This window comes from Anabrus simplex, chromosome 4 (genome assembly GCF_040414725.1).
Source record: "Anabrus simplex isolate iqAnaSimp1 chromosome 4, ASM4041472v1, whole genome shotgun sequence".
Classification (NCBI taxonomy): domain Eukaryota; kingdom Metazoa; phylum Arthropoda; class Insecta; order Orthoptera; family Tettigoniidae; genus Anabrus; species Anabrus simplex.
In genome coordinates, this window is record NC_090268.1 from 34,958,702 (window position 1) to 34,981,895 (window position 23,194).

Consider the following 23,194-nt stretch of genomic DNA (forward strand, 5'->3'; position numbering starts at 1 on the left):
TTTGTTTTTCTTCTATAAGATCTTTCGCATTAACTCCGTTTTGTTCTCCAGGTTCTTAGGCTCCGACTGAGTTGAGACTACCTTAAAAACAGCAATTATTTTCGCTACATAAAAACGAGTCCAGCCTCCTCAATTCTATACTGGTCATTTGGATTATTCCCTCTGCGCTACTGTGGAACTTGCTTCTAGAACCATCCAGAAACACAGGAATTCACATATGATATCACTTGATTTTAAGTGTGCAACACAAGTTCAACCTTAATCTAAGACTTTGTCATCAAGTGACTTTAAATGACATCATAATGCTTTTATACTTCTGTTAATTTTAATTTGTTCTGGCCACATTTATTGTAACTTTGCATAACGTTTTTACTTTTATATGTCACTAGCTGATGTACCCGTGCTTCGCGACTGGATTTTCAGAAAGACTGACTGTGTGGTTTTCCTAACTGAAATCAACATAGGTCATTACAAAAACGTAAGTATGAATATAGCGACTGAAAGCAATGCTATCGTATAAAATACTTGATCAAATGGAAAGCCGCACGTTTTATCACTTTTAACGAACAGTGCTGCGGTTAGATTGCGGTGCCAATCTAATAGTCCAAAGTTCCAGAGCTGGAATGACGAGGCCGCAGATTGCCATGAACACTCATCTGTCATTATTCCGCTAAATATGCACTCTGTTCATTTCAATCAGTGCCTCAGAGTAGGGATTGAATACCCCCAATGCTATGCTGATCCAGTGTGTTACGTACCAGTAGTATCAGAAAATTTATAAACCAGGGGAATGGCATGCTAAAGAAGAAAGTTATCTAACTCCCCAGCTACTTCCCATCATTATTCAGGCAGGCTGTTACACTCTGTCCGACTGGGCGAATTGACCGTGTGGTTAGCGGTGCGCAGCTGTGAGCTTGTATCCGAGAGATAGTAGATTCGAACCCCATTGTCGGCAGCGCTGAAGATGGTATTCCGTGGTTTCCCACATTCACACCAGTCAAATGCTGGGCCTGTACCTTAATTAAGGCCTAAGGCACTCCTAGTCCTTTCCTATCCCATCGTCGCCTAAAACCTATCTATGTCGGTGCGACGGAAATCAAATAAAAAATACTCTGTACGCAGCAGTAATCCTATCTACCGGAGATGAGGGGCAACAGAAGACACAAAGCACATCACGACAAACAATGGTCAATGTAATGTTATTGTTGATCAATGTTATGAGCTTTCTATATTGTAGGCCTACACATTTAGTTTTCTTTCGACTCTGTGATTTGTAAAATATTTTATACCGTAAACTGTAGTTTCTTATTCTCCGACTTCACATACCGATTTTCATTAAATACTGTTTACCGATTTTCTCGTTACTCGCCACTGATATGGACTTAGTAACAAAAATCCAGATTCATTAATATCTTGGTGATCATAGCCAGTACGGTAACAATGTATAAGACATGAATAATAGGAAATTTAATACTAACCTTAGTTATCTAGCATTCATCGACTACACTTCTAATAAGAAATATTTGAGAATTACATTTTAGGCCTTCCCTTAAACTACCATTTCACTCAGCGTGAAGAAAATAATTTACAGCCTAGACTATAGCGACTTATTTCCTGACTTTGCATACGGTAACATCAAGATAGGACTACTAATAACAACAATATTTGAGAAGTTAAATTTTAGGCCTTCCCCTAAACTACCCTTTTTCTCAGCATGAATACAATTATTGATAGCCTAGATTGTAGCAATTTATTCCCCGGCTTTGCATACCCATTTTCTTTAAAATACGACCACTAATAACAAAGTTGAGAATTCAGTTTTAAGCCTTCCCCTAAACTACCATTTCACTCAGCGCGAGTAAAATGATTTATAGCCTAGATTGTAGAGGCTCATCCCCCGACTTCACATACCGATTTTCATTAAATTCTCTTCAACCGTTTTCTCGTGATGCGTGTACATACATACATACATACATACATACATACATACATACAGACAGACAGAAATTACGGAAAAGTAAAAAGTGCATTTTCTTGTTACTATGGACATGACCGATACAGAAATACCATTATTTTCAAATTCTGAGCAATGTACAGACAAAACTATTTTATATATATAGATTTCATTACCATCGCATTCCCCCTTTTCATCCACATCATTTTATTTTAGACTATGTCTTTGTTTATATTCTCGATTAGGCTGATGATGGTCCAAAAAACGGACCAAAACTAGTACCTATAATGTTTTAACAAACGCTAAATTATCTTAAGTATTGAGAAGGTGGAACAATAAAATTGTACTCATTTTTAAGTTAACTTTAAATTTTGGTTTAAAAGAAATTCTTTGGGATGTGAAACTATTATTTAGTACCAAAATTTCGAGGAAGAAGCATACCTAAAACTGGTGTTAAGACTAAATTAGTAGAAACCTAAGGCACCAAGGTTACAAGCTCTGTGTTTTTAAACTTCACTGAACTATATTAATTGATTGAGTAAGTGAATTAATAGCGATTAATAGGAATCTTATTAATTACGATGGATTCATCGGTTTTTAGGGGTTAGTTTGCTCAATATTTTTCTTATTTTTTCTGAAGGTGTTACACATTTTTATTGTCCAAGAATATTTTAAATTAAAATTGCCTAATTTTTAAAAACAGAACTTGGAGTTGTCTTTCTTGTTAAGGATTTAAAATTCATACAGTGACACGTTTATTTTCTTTCCAAGTTTGGTGGTCACCTGCACAGCCTGGGGTAGTAATTTCTGTTTTCTTTGCGTTAATGTGCTTTTAAAAAGTGACGTTTGCTTGCACTCGTTTGTTTCTGCCCTTATTTATTGTAAGCACTGTTTTATTGTTACTGGCAGTGCGGACAATTTGGGGATGGTGTCCGGCTGTGACAATTTTTAAGTTTTCTCTCCAAAAAGTAATTATGCCAAAGAAGACAAATGAATAGATGTTTAGCAAGTATTGATATATTTGGGATAAGATATCAATTGGAATTTGGCACTTTAATGTGACTTTTCTTAGTCATGATGCTTTTCAACACCAGTTACGTGCACAATTCTCTGCAGCCTAGTTAAATTCCCGTAAGGGCAACAGATGGCAGGTACATATCCAACAACACGACTTGCAAGAGACTTGAGAGAGTGGCATATTGCGCATGCGTAAAGCACAGATATCCGTTTCTGCGATATCCTGGTCTTGCCTCAGTGCTGGCCGACGCCCCCCGCACCTCGACACTCCATTCGCCTATGCACGGACGGACAGATCACCCTGCAAGGGGGTTCATTCCAGACGAGTATTAAAATGAGCCCTTCTTGGCTGATCACCAAGCGAAGGACTCATTCTACCAATAATTATGCCCCTCACCATGCTCACACACCTACTAACACAATTACTTACCTTGTGGACTGACAGGCTAAAGCACCCCGGAGCTGGACTCGTTCCTCATCAATCACTGATAGGAAGCAGAAAGGTAATAACCCGCACCCCCAAATAAAAGAATGGGATCAAAAACATAAATTTATTAACACAAGTAGGAATTCAACTAAAAACATAAAGTGAACAAAAATTAAGAGGGGATACAGAAAAGAGATTACTTACGTATCACAGACGTAAGGGCTTTAAAAACGCGCATTTGTGTTTCCCATAATAAGTGCCGTCTGGTAGATATTAACAAAATTGTAAAGAAATGTTGTGAATCGTAATTACAACAGAATTAGAACATACCTCGTTCTTGACGAAGTAATTAATTATTTGGAACGAAGCATCTCCTTCACCAAAGCGAGAAGTTGGATATGTACAATGAAAGCAAACATTTACTTTCTTAAATTACACAAACGAGCATTCAGTAATACCAGACACGAGTTCAAATCGTATCTTATTTTCAAAGATGTGGTTCACAACAATCACCTCTAAGGATCAGCATCCCCACACAATAAACAAAAGAACATCGGGAAGATGGCCCAGCAAGAAACAAAAAAAGACAATATATGAAAGATGAGAGGTTGCCATAGTTACGAGATCGTTAAATGTATCCAACAATGAAAAGGGTAAAATGGAGAGCTAATCTTTAAAAGAAACAAACAAACCAGCGTATAAGCCGAGAACACAAGTAAATAAAAAGAAAGATAAGAGTGGTGTTAAATAAACACCTCTGAGATACGTAAAAATAACATATATTCAAACAAATAAATCCACACCAACTCACTCACCCACGGTGCAGAGACCAAATGTGTAAAAGCGAAACTTTGAATGCAAATTTCTCCTGACTTGCCTGCTTTTTTTTTTCCATTTCGGACCTCTCAATAGATGCGCATGATCACTCTGAAGTGGACTATAACAATATCTCAATTTCGATGAAAAAGTGACTTACCTGGTTTTTTCCCCGACCCTTCATATTCCAAAATGACATCAGCCGAATTTATTTTAAGGTATGTTAATAATTAGAATGTATAATTGGCCAAGAAAAACTGTATGCCCTTAATGCCTAAGCAGCTGTAAACTTTTAAGAGATTGATTTTAACCGAACTAGATGCTTAATCGCCGGCCCCGTGGTGTAGGGGTAGCGTGCCTGCCTCTTACCCGGAGGCCCCGGGTTCGATTCCCGGCCAGGTCAGGGATTTTTACCTGGACCTGAGGGCTGGTTCGAGGTCCACTCAGCCTACGAGATTAGAATTGAGGAGCTATCTGACGGTGAGGTAGCGGCCCCGGTCTAGGAAGCCAAGAATAACGGCCGAGAGGATTCGTCGTGCTGACCACACGACACCTCGTAATCTACAGGCCTTCGGGCTGAGCAGCGGTCGCTTGGTAGGCCAAGGCCCTTCAAGGGCTGTAGTGCCATGGGGTTGGTTGGTTGGTTGGTTAGATGCTCAATCAGCATTTTGCAACAACTACAAGGAATTGACAACGTTTTAACTATTTATATCCAAAAGATTGTACAGAATTAACAAATTATAATATATCACATAAGAAGTATGCTAGTAATTTCAATTAAAAAGTTTTATGGTGTACACCTAATACACAAAATAGTTTAAGAATATGGTTCGATTTGCACATATACATATATTTTAAAATTATGTTACTATAGGTTTGTATAACGCCTTGTAACAATTTTTCCTTAGGCTGATGATGGCAAATACAGTTGCCAAAACCCGTCCCTATGTTGAAATCTAATAAATATGTGATGTATCAATGACTTCACACTGTTGTAGTATTGAATAGGTGGAAACAATTACCCTCACTCCTTAATGGTATAGATCAGGGCCATCCAGCCATTGCGCTCCTAGAGTACGCCCGCGCTCGGGGAGCACTAGGCAGTCAGACTAGCGCTCCTTCCCCTACCAACACTACACTGTGGCAGCGAAGAGACCTGAGACGGACGATGTTCGGACTGCGCTGACTAGATACGTACGTACAGTCGTGCGTCCGACGGCTTTTGTGGGTTTGCTGACATCATATTGATAGGGTTGTTTTACCATAACAAATATACCGCATATACAAATCGAAAGGTACTCCGATGTATGGAATATGCAGGAAATGAAATCAAGTGTTAAGTTAAGAATACAGTAATGTGATTTATTCAAAACTGAAATTTGAACATATCTGAGAAGAAAATACAACAAAATTTTACCAATATGAACAGATAGTAGAGACCTTGTGTGACTTTGGCTCAGCCGTTTTTACGAGCTTTTACTTTTGGAGCAAACAATCTTTTCCAAATTGAGTAGGTCTACAATATTTCTGGACACAGCTACTCTTAAACAATTGCGCAAGTTTCTATCACTCATCGTTGCACGATGTTTACTTTTGGTAAGTTTAAAAACCGAAAAGAAAGGCTCACAAATGTACGTTGAGCCAAACATTGACAGAACTTTACATGCACGTTTGTACAAAAGGGGGCATTTTTATTGCGGAAAGTCGCTGTAAAATTCTATTAACCTTCGTGACATTAGAAAGCGGTCTTTAAGATGAACATTGCACTGCAGTTCAAGCAACTGTAATTGAAATAGCTGTGGAGCACTGTCTGCACTAAGAGAAAATGGTCCAACAAATACATCTAACACCGCTTGGAGTTCTGATAATTCTGAAAATCTCTTTTCAAACTCTTCTTGTAATTGGCGAATTACCTGCAAGTACTCATCAAAGTCGACACCTTATTTCACTGTTTCAAGCAATGGAAAATGTCCTGTGTTCCTTGCATGCAACTGGTTTTCTCACAAAATCAATTTTCTTTTGAACGCTTGAATTTTTTCCCACCAAATCGCGGATATTGTGTTTTTTTTGTTTTTTTTTTTGCAAGTTGCGACACAGATAGGTCTTACGGCGACGATGGGAGAGGAAAGGGCTAGGAGTGGGAAGGAAGTGTACGAGGCCTTAATTGAGGTACAGCCCCAGCATTTACATGGTGTGAAAATGGGAAACCATGGAAAACCATCTTCAGGGCTGCCGACAGTGGGGTTCGAACTCACTATCTCCCGAATACTGGATACTGGGCGCACTTAAGCGACTGCAGCTATCGAGCTCGGTACTGTGCTTTGCGCCCTGAAGCGAAGTGTTCAAAGTATTCAGATGGGCAGGGAAAGTCACTTAAAGAGGCCAAATCCGCCACCCACTTAGGATCACGCGAAAGAACTTCGGGACGCCCTTTCATGCCATAAAAGGTATCTATTGCATTCCGCAAGCAAAAAATCTCGATGAAGCACCTTCGCCTTGCTCAGCCATCTTACTTCTGCATGGTACGGGATATCCGGATACTCCGCTTCAATGTCGTCCAAGAACTCTTTCATTCTTTTTTTTGCTATTAACTTTATGTCACACCGACACAGATAGGTCTAATCACGACGATGGGACCAGTAAGGCCCAGGAATGGGAAGGAAGCGGCGGTGGCCTTAATTAAGGTACTAATTAAGGTACAGCCCCAGCATTTGCCACGAAAACCATCTTCAGGGCTGCCGACAGTGGGGTTCGAACTCAGTATCTCCCGATTACGAGCTCACAGCTGCGCGCCCCTAACCGCACGGCCAACTCGCCTGGTACTTCTTGAATTGAGGGTGCGCGAGTCCATGAGAACGAAGAAAATTTACCATTCGCACAACTGTTCCCAGTACGTCTTTAAGCTTTGGCGACTTTTGCACAGATTGCCTCCTGGTGTTTCAAGCACTGGATCGCCGCCATCAGGGTAATAGCACTCTCAACCATTTTTAATTTTACACAGCTGAGGAACCCCGTGCGTAGACCACGTAAGGACCACTCTATATGTATAGAGTCACTGTAGAGTAGACTATGGACTAGCGACTGATGGATCGGCTGTTCTCTTCGGGGTGGCGGGCAGACCACTCGCTCAGCCATTAAGCTCCTGCTACCACTACTGAAACTACCTTCCCCCAAAGCGCTCAGAGCACTGGCTTAGAGCGCGGCCAGAGCGCTAGCGTTTGGATGGCCCTGGTATAGATGGACATAGCAAGAGTTTCGAGATTGACAAGGGATTCACAATTAAGTATTTATTTTCCACCTAGTCGATACAATGATTGCTTAAGGCAATTTTTAATGGTCAAAAGTGGTACATGTTTCATATATTATCAACATCTTCAGCCACATAACACTGTTTAGATGAAAAATATATAAAATTGACAAAGTAATGCTTTAGAGGAAGTGTCCTTAAAATTAACATAAGATTGACAAGATTAAAACAAACAAATAACTCAAGAGAAAATATATAAATTATTTCTACAATAGAAAGCAGTCGTCAAGGAAACACTTGTACAATATTCCATAGAGAAATTGTCCTAATAAATATTCTTTACTTAATAATTCATGAAAAAAGATCAATTTATAAATTAAAAATTACACAATTTATAAGTAATTATCGAAATGAAGAAATCCTGATATCACAGTGCGGCTCTTATTATTAATGTAGATGAAAATATAACCAAGTGAATTTCACAACGGGCCGGAGTTCCTATTTATTGAATTACAAATTCGCAGTGTTAAGTGTTTACTGGGTGTTGTGTATCGTGCACCAAAGACAAGATATATCGAAGACCTGGAGGAAGCACTACAGGACCTATTACCCAGGTATGAGCATGCTATTTTAATAGGCGACTTTAATTCTGACATGATAAAATGTGACTCTGCTGAATCTAGGCAACTCAAAAGCATGCTTACCTCACTCAATATGACGATCCTTCCCCTAAATCCTACACACCACACAGCTACTTCCCATACACTACTGGATTTAATTATTATAAACAATACTGATAGAATGCAGACTTACGGACAACAGCCAGCTCCCGGACTTTCCCAACATGACTTTATTTACGCAACTTACTCACTGAAATGTCCCAAATATGAGCCTAAATTAATTTCCTATCGAGACTTCAAAAGCCTAAACGAAGAGGCGTTCATTGAGGACGCACTCAAAACACCGTGGCACAACATACAGCTCGTACAAGACATTAACGATAAAATAACCTTGTTTAACAAACTACTTTTAGGACTGTATGACAAACACGCCCCCATACGGACTGCACGAGTGAAACATAAAAACCATCACCTTGGCTGACGCAAGACATAAGGTTAAAAATGGAGGAAAGAAATGCAGCTTACAAATATTATAGAAAAAATCCAACCGCAGAAAATTTCGAAAAGTACAAAAAATTGCGTAACACAACAACTCAGACCATCAGGAATGCTAAGATACGCCACACACATGAAATCTTAAAAAACAACAGTTCTGGCAATGTTTGGAAAATTTTTCGGAACATTGATTTGACAAAAAATAAAACCGACGAAAACAACACTGACTTGCCATTAGACGAATTAAATAAATTTTTCTGCTCACAAAATTCACATACAGACGAACGAACTAAAAGGGAAACAATTGACAGACTACATACGAAAACAAAACACGATGGAGAAGAATTTTATTTTTCACATGTAACTCTTAATGACGCCAGAGACGCTATTCATGAAATAAAGTCAGAGGCTACAGGATGTGACGGAATAAATTTGACATTAATTAAAAGACTCACTGAAATTGTTCTCCCAACAATTGCACACATAATAAATACCTCACTCATGACAGGAATCTTTCCCAATATATGGAAAAGTGCCATAATACGACTGATAAGAAAAATCGATAATCCAACAAAACCCGAAGACTTTCGACCAATTTGCATGCTTCCTTGTCTTAGTAAAATATTAGAAAAGGTCGTTCACAAGCAGATAACAAATTACATTAACAAACACAATTTACTCGACAAATACCAGTCAGGATTTAGACCTAACCACAGCACAACCACAGCACTACTAAAAGTTACAAATGACATTCAAGCAGGCATGGACAACGGACAAATGACTATCCTTGTACTTTTAGACTTAAGTAAAGCATTTGACTGTGTGGACAGAGAAATATTATTAGCTAAGCTACAAGCACAAAAATTTTCTTCAAGCGCACTGACGTGGCTGCACTCTTATTTAATTGGGCGGCAGCAGTGCGTTTCAGCAGGTACGAAAGTGTCACACTGGCAACAAACTGAAGTTGGCGTAGTTCAGGGCAGTGTTCTAGCGCCACTGCTATTTTCACTGTACTTAAATGACCTACCAGAACATATAAAAACGTGTAGATACCATTTCTTCGCAGACGATATTCAACTTTATATACAAACAAACCCGAAAGACATCCAACTAGACATTGACAAACTAAACGATGACCTGGAAAATATAAAAGACTGGACTAAAAATAATTCTCTTAAAGTCAATCCATTCAAATCGCAAGCAATCATAATTGGATCCAAAAGTAATCATACCAAACTGAAAAGTGTTAAAATTCCCCCAATCCTATTCCACGCAACACCAATACAAATAAACGAAACAGTAAAAAACCTTGGCCTCATTTTTGATAAGTACTTAAACTGGACGGAGCACACGACGAAAATATGCCAACGAGTATTCTTTTCTTTGCACTCTCTTAAACGTTTACGGGATCTCCTTCCTCTAAATACAAAAAAGTTACTTGTTCAAAGCTTAATTCTACCCACCTTCGATTATGGTGACGTAATATACAACAACCCAAACACCACCCTTAACGCTAAACTTCAGCGGGCTTATAATACATGCATCCGTTTTGTATTAAATATGCCCAGGTATTGCCATATATCGCCTTGTCTTGAACAGCTGTCGTGGTTATATTTGGCGGAGAGAAGAAACCTTCACTCTGTTACGCTTGTTCACAACATTCTCCGTACAGACACACCAAGTTATCTGAGAATGGATCTTAAATACTTGTCATCTCCAAACAGTATACCTACAAGGTCAGAAACCTCTTCCCTGCTGAGCTTCCCAATTTACCGCACGACCGGGTACGGCAACTCATTCATACCTGCAACCAGACGCTCTTGGAATTCCCTTCCGGCTGTAATTAGAGACATACATAGTAGAAATGTATTTAAAAAAACATGTTATAAATGGTACATAGACTTAAGAAATTAGTATTTAATGTTTTTTTTTAAAAGTGACTCTCAGAAATTTTCCTTTTGTTTATAACTATTATTTAAGTTTAATTTTATAATTCATTATATGTAATTAGAAATCCTAATACTCTGTAGTTTGTACAATGTAGTACATATGAGATGGTTTGGCATAACAGCAGGCTTCATAGCCTGAGCCACGCAACAAACAAACAAACAAACAAACAAACAAACAAACAAACAAACAAACAAACAAACAAACAAACAAACAAACAAACAAACAAATAAATAAATAAATAAATAAATAAATAAATAAATAAATCCTAGTTGTCAAATCTTATTAAGCCTGCTTTCCTTTGGAACAGTAACTCCTGTCATTCTTTCACAGTTTTGCGCCGGGTGTAATATTGATGATGCATTCTTCCTTGCTCTTGCACCTGAGGAGGTGGAGGAGCGGGGGATATAGGTGTGTCAAGAACTTCCTTGCTGTCACCTATAGCTTCAACTGAGGAGGAATAAGTTGTAGGGCTATCTGTAGGTGGAGAAATTCCAATTCTTTTTTCTTGATCCTTCTCAAGCATTTTCAAATATACTAGAATTTGATAATATAATGGATTCTTATATTCTACAGCCTCATTAAGGTTATCATTTTTCTTTACAAGTTGGTCTAGATGAATGTACAGGTCTTCATATGTGTTCATTAAGCTGCCCTTTTTTAACTTTTTTATGATGGTCAGGTCTTGTTCTATGTTGGTAAATTTATGACCTGTGGCAGTCATGTGTGATCCCATTGCTGAGAATCTTCTATGTTTTTCAGCATTCACATGTTCCAAATATCTAACTTTAAAATTGCGGCCAGATTGTCCTATGTATGTATTCTTACATTCAAAGCATGTGAGTTTATATATACCGGAATCAAAAAATTTATCTTTTTCCGAGAGATTTATTGTATCATGGTTGAAAATACTATGTTTCATGTTGTTATTGGTGGAAAATGCAATTTTGAAATTTTTTCTCTTAAATAAATTTGTTATTACATGAATGTTTGGATTATTATAGGTGAACTTGATATATTTTTCAGTTTTACTAGGTTTGACTGCTAATTTAGATTGTTGCTTCTCCGAAAATTTATTAATTATTTTATCAATCATGTTATTGTTGAAACCATTCAAGAGGGCTTGCTGTCGGATAAACAACAGTTCTTTATTCCTTTCAGATTTGGATAAAGGAATACTAAACGCTCTGTTAACGTAACTATAATATGCTGATCTTTTCTGTGCCTCAGGGTGTAACGAGTTGTTCTTGATAGTGGTCAGTGTGAAAGTGGATTTTCTGTGTATTTTGAAAGAAAATCCTTTTTCTTCTCTTATTGTGACTATGTCCAGAAAATTCAGTGATTTTTCAACTTCTTCTTCTAAAGTGAATTTTATATTGGAATCCAAATTATTCAATATATTTAAAACTTTATTGCTATCGGTGAGTCTGTTATCTATTATAGCGTAAACATCATCCACATAACGTGTCCAAAAATCCAAACCCTCTATTTGATTAATAATTTTCGTGTGTTCCAAATAGTCTAAGTATATATTAGCCAATATTCCTGATGCTGGGGCTCCCATTGAGAGTCCTTTTTGTCGGTAAATTTTATTATTAAACGTAAAATAATTTTGATTTAACACGAATTTTAAAACATTAATAAAATCTTCAATTTCTGGTATGCTTACTAATTTGTTCTTCGTTAAATTCGTCTTAATGATTCTGATAGTGTCTTCTATTGGAATGTTTGTATACATGTTGGTTATGTCAAACGAACATGTCGTGTGAGATGATCCAAGTTTAAAATCTTTAACTAGATTGCAAAAATCCACTGAGTTTTTGATAGGTGTTTTATAATGAAATACGTATTTACTTGATAAGAAATTATGTATAAATCTAGAAGTTTTATAAATGGGGCTATTTTTGAAATTTATGATAGGTCTAATAGGTTCTCCCTGTTTATGTAATTTCGGTAGTGCTCTCGCAGTCGGGAGTCTAGGGTTCATATTTATTAATGTTTGCACATCATGTTCATTAAACAAGAAAGACGTGCTTTTTAATAGTTTTTTAAGATCCCTCTGAATACGTGATGTCGGGTCTTTATCAACTGTACTAAACGAATTGTTATTAAAAAATGTTTCTGTTTTTTCAATATAAACATTTCTATCTAGGGCTACAACTGTTCCTCCTTTATCTGCTTTTGTGATAATTAAGTTATTTAGTTTGATTTTTTGTTTCAAGTTATTAACCGCCTTGTTGGTGCCTCGAAGTGATTGTAAACCTTTTACTAAAATAGGAATTTTCTTCTTAGCTTCATACCTTATGTCATTCTGTAAGTCTACAGGTAGATTCTGTATTGCTGTTTCTGTTTCAGCTAATGTGGTGATTAAATCATAACTTTTGTTTGAACTTGGCCAATTGAAATTAGGGCCTTGACTTAAAATAGAGGTTTCTTCTTCATTAAATTCTATCTCAGACAAGCAAAGAAGCTAACACCTACCTCAACTTAAAGATGAAAATAGCTAAAGTGACAAAAAATATAGTGTTTTTGAAGGAATGCCTTAAAAATAATTTGACTCCCAGTTTTCCAAAAAGTGCCCAAAGAAAAACTATATATTCTAATCATCATAAGTTTACTCAAATGAAGGTCAATAAAATATGGTTAAAAAGAGAAATTCAATTTATGTATAAAAGAAAGAAACTTCTTAATGAGAAAATGTACTTCGCGCACCTCTCAGCACCACTGAACTTGCTTCCTCTGGAATGGGATTCTTTCCAGAAACATAACAATGAAAAAATGGAGAACACACTTAAAATGAAACAAGAAATTTTGGATAATAAATTATTTAAGTTGAAAAATTTAGCATCTAATAGAGAAGAAAGAAGGTTAGTTCCTAATGTTACGTTTGATGATAGTGTTTATCCACCTCCAATTAAAAACTTGTCTGAGATAGAATTTAATGAAGAAGAAACCTCTATTTTAAGTCAAGGCCCTAATTTCAATTGGCCAAGTTCAAACAAAAGTTATGATTTAATCACCACATTAGCTGAAACAGAAACAGCAATACAGAATCTACCTGTAGACTTACAGAATGACATAAGGTATGAAGTTAAGAAGAAAATTCCTATTTTAGTAAAAGGTTTACAATCACTTCGAGGCACCAACAAGGCGGTTAATAACTTGAAACAAAAAATCAAACTAAATAACTTAATTATCACAAAAGCAGATAAAGGAGGAACAGTTGTAGCCCTAGATAGAAATGTTTATATTGAAAAAAACAGAAACATTTTTTAATAACAATTCGTTTAGTACAGTTGATAAAGACCCGACATCACGTATTCAGAGGGATCTTAAAAAACTATTAAAAAGCACGTCTTTCTTGTTTAATGAACATGATGTGCAAACATTAATAAATATGAACCCTAGACTCTCGACTACTAGAGCACTACCGAAATTACATAAACAGGGAGAACCTATTAGACCTATCATAAATTTCAAAAATAGCCCCATTTATAAAACTTCTAGATTTATACATAATTTCTTATCAAGTAAATACGTATTTCATTATAAAACACCTATCAAAAACTCAGTGGATTTTTGCAATCTAGTTAAAGATTTTAAACTTGGATCATCTCACACGACATGTTCGTTTGACATAACCAACATGTATACAAACATTCCAATAGAAGACACTATCAGAATCATTAAGACGAATTTAACGAAGAACAAATTAGTAAGCATACCAGAAATTGAAGATTTTATTAATGTTTTAAAATTCGTGTTAAATCAAAATTATTTTACGTTTAATAATAAAATTTACCGACAAAAAGGACTCTCAATGGGAGCCCCAGCATCAGGAATATTGGCTAATATATACTTAGACTATTTGGAACACACGAAAATTATTAATCAAATAGAGGGATTGGATTTTTGGACACGTTATGTGGACGATGTTTACGCTATAATAGATAACAGACTCACCGATAGCAATAAAGTTTTAAATATATTGAATAATTTGGATTCCAATATAAAATTCACTTTAGAAGAAGAAGTTGAAAAATCACTGAATTTTCTGGACATAGTCACAATAAGAGAAGAAAAAGGATTTTCTTTCAAAATACACAGAAAATCCACTTTCACACTGACCACTATCAAGAACAACTCGTTACACCCTGAGGCACAGAAAAGATCAGCATATTATAGTTACGTTAACAGAGCGTTTAGTATTCCTTTATCCAAATCTGAAAGGAATAAAGAACTGTTGTTTATCCGACAACAAGCCCTCTTGAATGGTTTCAACAATAACATGATTGATAAAATAATTAATAAATTTTCGGAGAAGCAACAATCTAAATTAGCAGTCAAACCTAGTAAAACTGAAAAATATATCAAGTTCACATATAATAATCCAAACATTCATGTAATAACAAATTTATTTAAGAGAAAAAATTTCAAAATTGCATTTTCCACCAATAACAACATGAAACATAGTATTTTCAACCATGATACAATAAATCTCTCGGAAAAAGATAAATTTTTTGATTCCGGTATATATAAACTCACATGCTTTGAATGTAAGAATACATACATAGGACAATCTGGCCGCAATTTTAAAGTTAGATATTTGGAACATGTGAATGCTGAAAAACATAGAAGATTCTCAGCAATGGGATCACACATGACTGCCACAGGTCATAAATTTACCAACATAGAACAAGACCTGACCATCATAAAAAAGTTAAAAAAGGGCAGCTTAATGAACACATATGAAGACCTGTACATTCATCTAGACCAACTTGTAAAGAAAAATGATAACCTTAATGAGGCTGTAGAATATAAGAATCCATTATATTATCAAATTCTAGTATATTTGAAAATGCTTGAGAAGGATCAAGAAAAAAGAATTGGAATTTCTCCACCTACAGATAGCCCTACAACTTATTCCTCCTCAGTTGAAGCTATAGGTGACAGCAAGGAAGTTCTTGACACACCTATATCCCCCGCTCCTCCACCTCCTCAGGTGCAAGAGCAAGGAAGAATGCATCATCAATATTACACCCGGCGCAAAACTGTGAAAGAATGACAGGAGTTACTGTTCCAAAGGAAAGCAGGCTTAATAAGATTTGACAACTAGGAATTAATTATATTTTCATCTACATTAATAATAAAAGCCGCACTGTGATATCAGGATTTCTTCATTTCGATAATTACTTATAAATTGTATAATTTTTAATTTATAAATTGATCTTTTTTCATGAATTATTAAGTAAAGAATATTTATTAGGACAATTTCTCTATGGAATATTGTACAAGTGTTTCCTTGACGACTGCTTTCTACTGTAGAAATAATTTATATATTTTCTCTTGAGTTATTTGTTTGTTTTAATCTTGTCAATCTTATGTTACTTTTAAGGACACTTCCTCTAAAGCATTACTTTGTCAATTTTATATATTTTTCATCTAAACAGTGTTATGTGGCTGAAGATGTTGATAATATACGAAACATGTACCACTTTTGACCATTAAAAATTGCCTTAAGCAATCATTGTATCGACTAGGTGGAAAATAAATACTTAATTGTGAATCTATTGAAGTGCGATACGGACCATGAAGCTGATTTTATGTAATTGACAAGGGAGTTATGAAAATTACGTAGTTGAGTCCAATTTGATATTAAGTGGAGGTTCACTGTTCCATTGCGCTGTACCAGAAACTGCCACTGCACCATCTGATATCTGAGTGGTGGTGGTGATTATTGTTTTAAGAGGAAGTACAACTAGGCAACCATCCTCTATATAACGCTAATCAGAGGGAAAAATAGAAGGGATCCGACACTTCGAAAAATGAAGATATCGGCCAAAGCAAGACAAGGGCCACGAAGGGCGTGAAAATGAAAGACTCCCTAGCCCTCGCAAATCTAATAGTGTCGGGGTCGGAAAAGAACAAGAGTTGACCAAGAGAGGTCGGATAGGATAGATGAATGTGAGGAGCCTGGCACAAGTAAGTGGAAGCAATGCCAGGACTCAGCTGAGGGCCCCGTGGTCGCCAACCCACGCTCCAAAGTTCAGAGTCCCTGAGGCTCCTTTTAGTCGCCTGTTACGACAGGCAGGGGATACCGTGGGTGTTATTCTACCGCCCCCACCCACAGGGGGATCTGATATCTGAGAGCCACCTTTCAGTATTGCCAGTGCGTGTTCTGCATATCACTGACTAGTAAGCCTTTCACTTACGTATTTCATTCAATGATATTACATTGTTAGCATTTTGTTATTTTTATGGTTGTCACTGGCACTACTTGGTGTTTCCTTATCACCAATCTTCTAAGTGAAGAAAGCAGAAAATCTTGCCTTGCAAATGGGTTCTGTCACCTCGCTTGTGACAGAATTTTACACGAGCAGTTCAACTTAAATAACTTTGTTATTGTTTGCGCTGCGGTGATAGGAACATTCTTGCAACTCTTACTATCATTATTCCAATGTCGCGCCAGTGGCCTCTCTCCAACAGGCCAATTGTTTACAACAAGACTGTACTCCTATTGTTGACACCATGTCTGAATTGTTATTCTCCGGACCACCTTTTGAACAGACTAAAGCGGAAGTAACGTCATTGCCTCGTCACACTCGCTGTCGTTGCCAAATGAACCAGCGCTCAATTAAAAGTTGTATTCCAGCAGTATAATAGAGCACAGCTCACGGATTGTACCTCGAGTGCATTTAAAAGAATTAATCCATTAACGAATGCGTGTTAGAATCCCATACATTCTTTTAACGGCTTACATCTTTACAAGCAGCTTTACGTTGCACCAACACAGATAGGTCTTATGGCAATGATGGGACAGGAAAGTGCTCGGAGTGGGAAGGAAGCAGCCGTGGCCTTAATGAAGGTACAGCCCCAGCATTTGCCTGGTGTAAAAATGGGAAACCACGGAAAAACATCTTCAGGGCTGCCAACAGTGGGATTCGAACCCACTATCTCCCGAATACTGGATACTGGCCGCACTTAAGCGACTGCAGCTATCGAACTCTGTTTACATCTTTAAACAATGAATTTACTGAATTACATTTTTAATGTACTAACAACAATTTCACGCTTAAAGCATTGCAAACAAATTCTTTTGACATATGCAGTAAGCATTATATTCATTAAATTAATATTATTATTATTATTATTATTATTATTATTATTATTATTATTATTATTATCAATATATATAACATTATTGTATCATTTATCATACACTATTATTATCTATATATATGGCCTGATTCTATTCAAAGTAATCCATTCCAAGTATTTGAAATGAGCCTGCCAGAGAGGTCTGTCACGCTTCTCACGAGCGAATGATGGATAAGCAAGAGAAGTAATGATTATGTACTCTTAAATAAAAAAATATTATTACACATTATTATTATCATGCAGGAGGTTTGAGCGTCAGCTCAACTTGTGTCGCAGTAATCTGTATCACTATCGAGTCGGCCCTCCCTCCATGCCTGCGTGGCTGTCTTAATAGATGTATCATCCCAAACCCTGGATATGGTGTGGCCGGCGTTTGCCCATCTGTGTACACTACGGCTTTTCCCTTGGCCCTTACTTCACTAATACTGCGTAAATACCTATGACGCCAAGCAACAATGTCTTCCCTGTCCATTAACAATATTATTCTCTTCTTCGCTTTATATACTTAAACCCCATATCTATATGTAGCCTCCGCATGGTTGTTTTAAAGAACTTTGGAAGTTCCTTGTCCTCATTGATACCACTTTATTTCATGTCGGTAGATAGTTCTCCCTGTACAAGATGTGGATTTTTCTTCTTATTGCCACTCAAGTAAAGGAATCATACTTCTGAAGACGAGTTACTTTCCTTTTTGTTCCTCTATGCTTTCGAGGTGTCTCCAACCCTTTTCCGGTTTTATAATCGGCTTTTACCTTGAGCACGGTTGTATGTAAAGCTCCCACTGCCTCTGCTGTCTGTCTTGTTGCTTCATGAACAGTAGTAATTCTGCCATCAATAGCTTTTGCTAGGGAATGCTTATAGAAAGACAAAATCCTGTTTCTCTCACCGGACGTAAAAAGCTTGCGTTTCTTCAACCGATAACAGTCTGGTGAATTTTTGTCTCTCTCTCTCACACACACGCACGCACGCCCGCACACACACGCACACACACACACACACTCTCTCTCTCTCTTTGTAAAAGCGAAGCACACTGATAAAATTCTCTCACTGCTGCTTTAAACAGACTATGATTGGAACTGCACCCCCGTGTTCAAGACATCCACTGAGTAAGTATGGCAGCTCCGCATTGACGGCACCATTGTCAAAACTCGCGCTGAGCTCAGCGTGCACCCATGCCCCCTTGCCTACCATGTGAAAACACCGTAGGCGCTGCCCCTGTCGCCCGCACCTCCCCTGGTCCATACACTCACTTCCGCTTTAGTCTGCTCAAAAAGTGGTCCGGAGAATAGTTTGATCGTTGTTTCAATGCAAGAAACTGTACAGAATGTTATTTTAATCCCGCACCAATTCTCATTTACCAGCGAAAAATGGAGAAATGGAGAATTCACAGTAAGAAACTTAAGTTACAGTGATAATAATGAACAGCATACAAGTGTAACTAAAAATGAAACAATTGGTATAGTTTTACCACCTGCTACAAAAACAAAACCACTGTATGTGTAAATGCAGCTGCAATAGATAACAGCATGATTCAAAATCACATGCATGAAAATGGCATTAATGTCTTCCCTAATTACTGGATACAAGATAAATGGCTAGAAAAATTCAAAATTTAACAACTGGTTGACAATCAGTAAACAAGGACTAGGCCGTACAGCATGTAAATCAGTAAAAACACAGCCCATAAAAGCGTAATGTTTGAAATTATCTAGTGAGTGGTGTGAAGATAGGGTCAGGGAATACAGCCAAACAAAAGAGAAAATGTAATAGCTGATGAGGAAGAAACTTTGTCATAAACTGTTTGTAGCTAATGTGATATCTTATGCCTTGCTAAAAAGGAACAAACTGAATACTTGAATTTAAAATCAAGAAAATACACTGAAGAAAATGGAAATTGCCACACCCAGAAGGAGTGGTGCTACATTGCTGCAACTGAACATGCAGGACGAGTGTTCGGTTGTGCTTCGATGATTACACTTTCAGGTCCCTCTGACCGCAAGTTAGGACAACAATCAATACAGGATGTGCTCACCACGAGCTGCAATACATTGATGAATTCGTCGAGGCATGGAGTCAATAAGGCCCTGGATCGCTTCCTGAGGAATTGTGGCCCATGCTTGCTGCACTGCACGGGTCAGTTGTTCCAGAGTTGTGGGTGGCTGAGGACGGTTGGCTAGTTGTCGACCCATCATGTCCCACACATGCTCAATAGTACTGAGGTCCGGGGATCTGGCGGGCCATTTTAAGGTTGTGATGTCGTGGAAAGCTTCTCTGGAGATGCGTGCAGTGTGAACCCGGGCATTGTCCTGCTGAAACATCCCATTAGCAATGTTCGCCATCATAGGGACAACCACTGGATTGAATACCCCATCAACGTACTGTCAAGCAGTCATAGTGCCCTCAACAAGCACTAATTGTGATTTCACATTAAAGCCAATAGCTCCCCAGACCATAATGCTTGGTGATAGCCCTGTGTGCCTCTCGACAATAAGATCTGGCCGGCCCCTCTCCCCAGTACGTCGGTGCACACGATTCCGGCGATCACTGCGGGCAAGACAAAAGCGCGATTCATCACTAAAGACGACCCTGTGCCATTCGTCAACCCACGTCGATCTTTCTCGACACCAGGCCAGCCTTACACGTCGCTGTTGTGGGGTCAATGGAACACCTTCTGCAGGGACACGGGCTCGTAAGCCAGCTGCACACAGGCGATTACCAACTGTTTGTTGTGTAACGTGGGGTGCCACAGCTGCTCGAATTTGCACTGCTGTTGCATGGGGTTCCATCCGGGCCATCCGAAGGATGCAGCGATCCTCTCTCACAGTTGTCTGTCGCGCTGGGCGTGTGCCAGGTCTACGAGTGTGGGGTACCTTCATTTGACCACTGCTGCCATACACGTTGTACCGTAAATGCCTGTCTGCCAACACGTGCAGCGATAGTCCTTAGCGATAATCCAGCCTCACGCAGCCTAATTATCTGAGCCCTCTCAAACGGCGACAGTTGTTGATAGCGTGCTCTTCTCTGTCGTCGAGGCATTTTTGACAGGGAACACTTCACTGCACAGACTGCAAGTCAACTACGCTACACCAGAGTCCATATACTAGAGTTGATTCCTCCGCGACCAAGCACATGGGGAGACCTGTAGCAACAATCCAATGATCTGAAACTTTGATCATTTACATACCTACATGGCATCATTCCATATCTTGAAAATCAACACAAACGACCAATGCCTTCAAGGTGTTGCAATTTCCATTTTCTTAAGTGTACATTACAACTTCTTGTATATTTAAAACAGCTTATCAAATAATGAAATTCAACTGTCCCATATACATAAACTGAATGATTTAGCTAGTACAGGGTATACCCTGGAGTCTAATCATGCGGGGGGGAGGGTTGCACTGCACCAACACAGATTGGTCTTATGGCGACGGCAGGATAGGAAAGGACTAGGAGTGGGAAGGAAGCGGCCGCGACCCCAGCATTTGCCTGATGTGAAACTGGGAAACCACAGAAAATCATCTTCAGGACTGCCAACAGTAGGGTTCAAACCTAATCTTGTGCACTGATATTTATGATCACATATCGTAGCAGATGAAGCAGGAAATAAACTTGTTAAATATATAATAGATAAAATTAATAATGGCATACTATAGAAAATAATAAATAGTAATAACATTTATTGACTAAGAAGGCATACAGTTGTATACCTAAAAAACCCTTCGACATCAAAAATTTTATGGAATTTTGGACTCCATCTTAAATTAATTAAACTGATAGCACTTACTTTAACTATTACCATATCAAAAGTAAAGTTTAGAGGAGAGGTTTCTGAACCATTTTTGATTAAAACAGGTTTAAGACAAGGAGACTGTTTATCAACATTACTATTCAATTGTGCATTAGAATTTATAATAAGGGAATGGTACAATGTCAACCCAAAGAACATAAAAGTTGGAAGGTCCAAACAAAATTTAAGTTTAAACTGTATAAGATTTGCTAATGACATTAGGCTCTACCGTCCAACAATATTCAGGAAACTCAACACCAAATTAAATCTCTACAGGAAATAGCACAAAAAAATAAGTCTTTGAAAAACTGAGATCATGTTTACACATCCCCCACTGGTAAATAAAATAACAATTGATGGGCAAGAAATAATAATGGTGTATGGCCTCCGGAGAGGCCTGGTGCAGGTCTTTTTGTAGTAGACGGCCTATTAGGTGACCTGCATGCCTGTGAAGATGAGGGCCTTATCTAGGATGATTTCTAATGTTGAATACGCCACACACCCAGCCCCCGAGCCATTGAAATTAACCAATTAAGGTAAAAATCCCCGACCCGGCCGGGAATCGAACCCGGGACCCTCTGAGCTGAAGGCTAGTACGCTGACCATTCAGCCAACGAGTCGGACATGGGCAAGAAATCAGAACTGTTGATAAATTTAAGTATTGAGGACAAATCATAACTTATAGTCTTCATGAGAAACCAGCTTGGCATAACAGAATAAATTAAAAAAAGCAAATTATATTACCAAGACTACTCACAATAAAAAAACTTATCGATAGCAGCAAAATTAAGACATTATGAAACAGTCACACAGCCAGAAATTACTTACACCAGTGAAAACATTTTTAAAACTACTAATACAGCTGAAACAGGCAAAATACTCAAGACAGAAAGAAGAAGAATTAGAACATGCATAAATAAACAGTATCAATGGAGAATAGCATCAAATAAAACAGTTTATAAGGAAATTGAACCAGCATTGAACACGATTAGGAAAAAACATATATCATTCTTTGGGCATCTTATCAGAACACCTGACACCAGCATTAGCAGAAGAATAATTGAAAAATAATTTAAAAATTATGGAATAGACCAAGATTAAATGGATCACAGAAATTAAGGGGAATATTGAAGAACTAAATAACATTAGACGATCTCAAAAGCAAAACAGAAAAAATTAAGATACTTCAAGACACACACAACAATCTACAGTCCAAGTTCAATAAAAGATCTAATAGGAGGTATTTTCAACAGAACAAAGGAAGACAGCATCTTTCAGAATGAAAAAATATTGGGCTGATAGGAAATCAAGAAATCCTTTGTATAACTGACTAGAGTGGTCCGATGTAGGCCATAAAATGTAAAATAAAATAAATAAGTAAATATATAATGATTTTAAGATAGGTTTTTTGTACTATCTGAAGCCATCTCTATACAGTTTTGATGATGGCGATGATGATGATGCTTGTTGTTTAAAGGGGCCTAACATCTAGGTCATCGGCCCCTGATGGTCCGAAATGAGACGAAATGTTATGACAATTTAAAAATCCATAATCCTCCACTGACCAGAATTCGAAAACATGAGGACGAAGAATGAATGGATGGATATGAAGTTAAAACAATCAGTGGATCCGACCCGCAACCCGCAATGCCCCACATTCCCAAAAACTAGCGTTAAACAACAGTATTACAGTATTCTCCTCTTTGCATAGGGGTGAACCTAT

The 23,194-nt window shown here is 37.7% G+C and overlaps 1 protein-coding gene and 1 pseudogene across 2 annotated transcripts in view; one reads left to right on the forward strand and one right to left on the reverse strand.

Moving 5' to 3' along the window:
• The window catches only part of Alr (Evr1_Alr domain-containing protein Alr), a 156,501-nt gene that overhangs the window by 50,460 nt on the left and 82,847 nt on the right, over window positions 1-23,194 (reverse strand). The gene's annotated exons all lie outside the window — the stretch shown is intronic.
• Window positions 19,049-21,337, forward strand: LOC136872077 (uncharacterized; annotated as a pseudogene).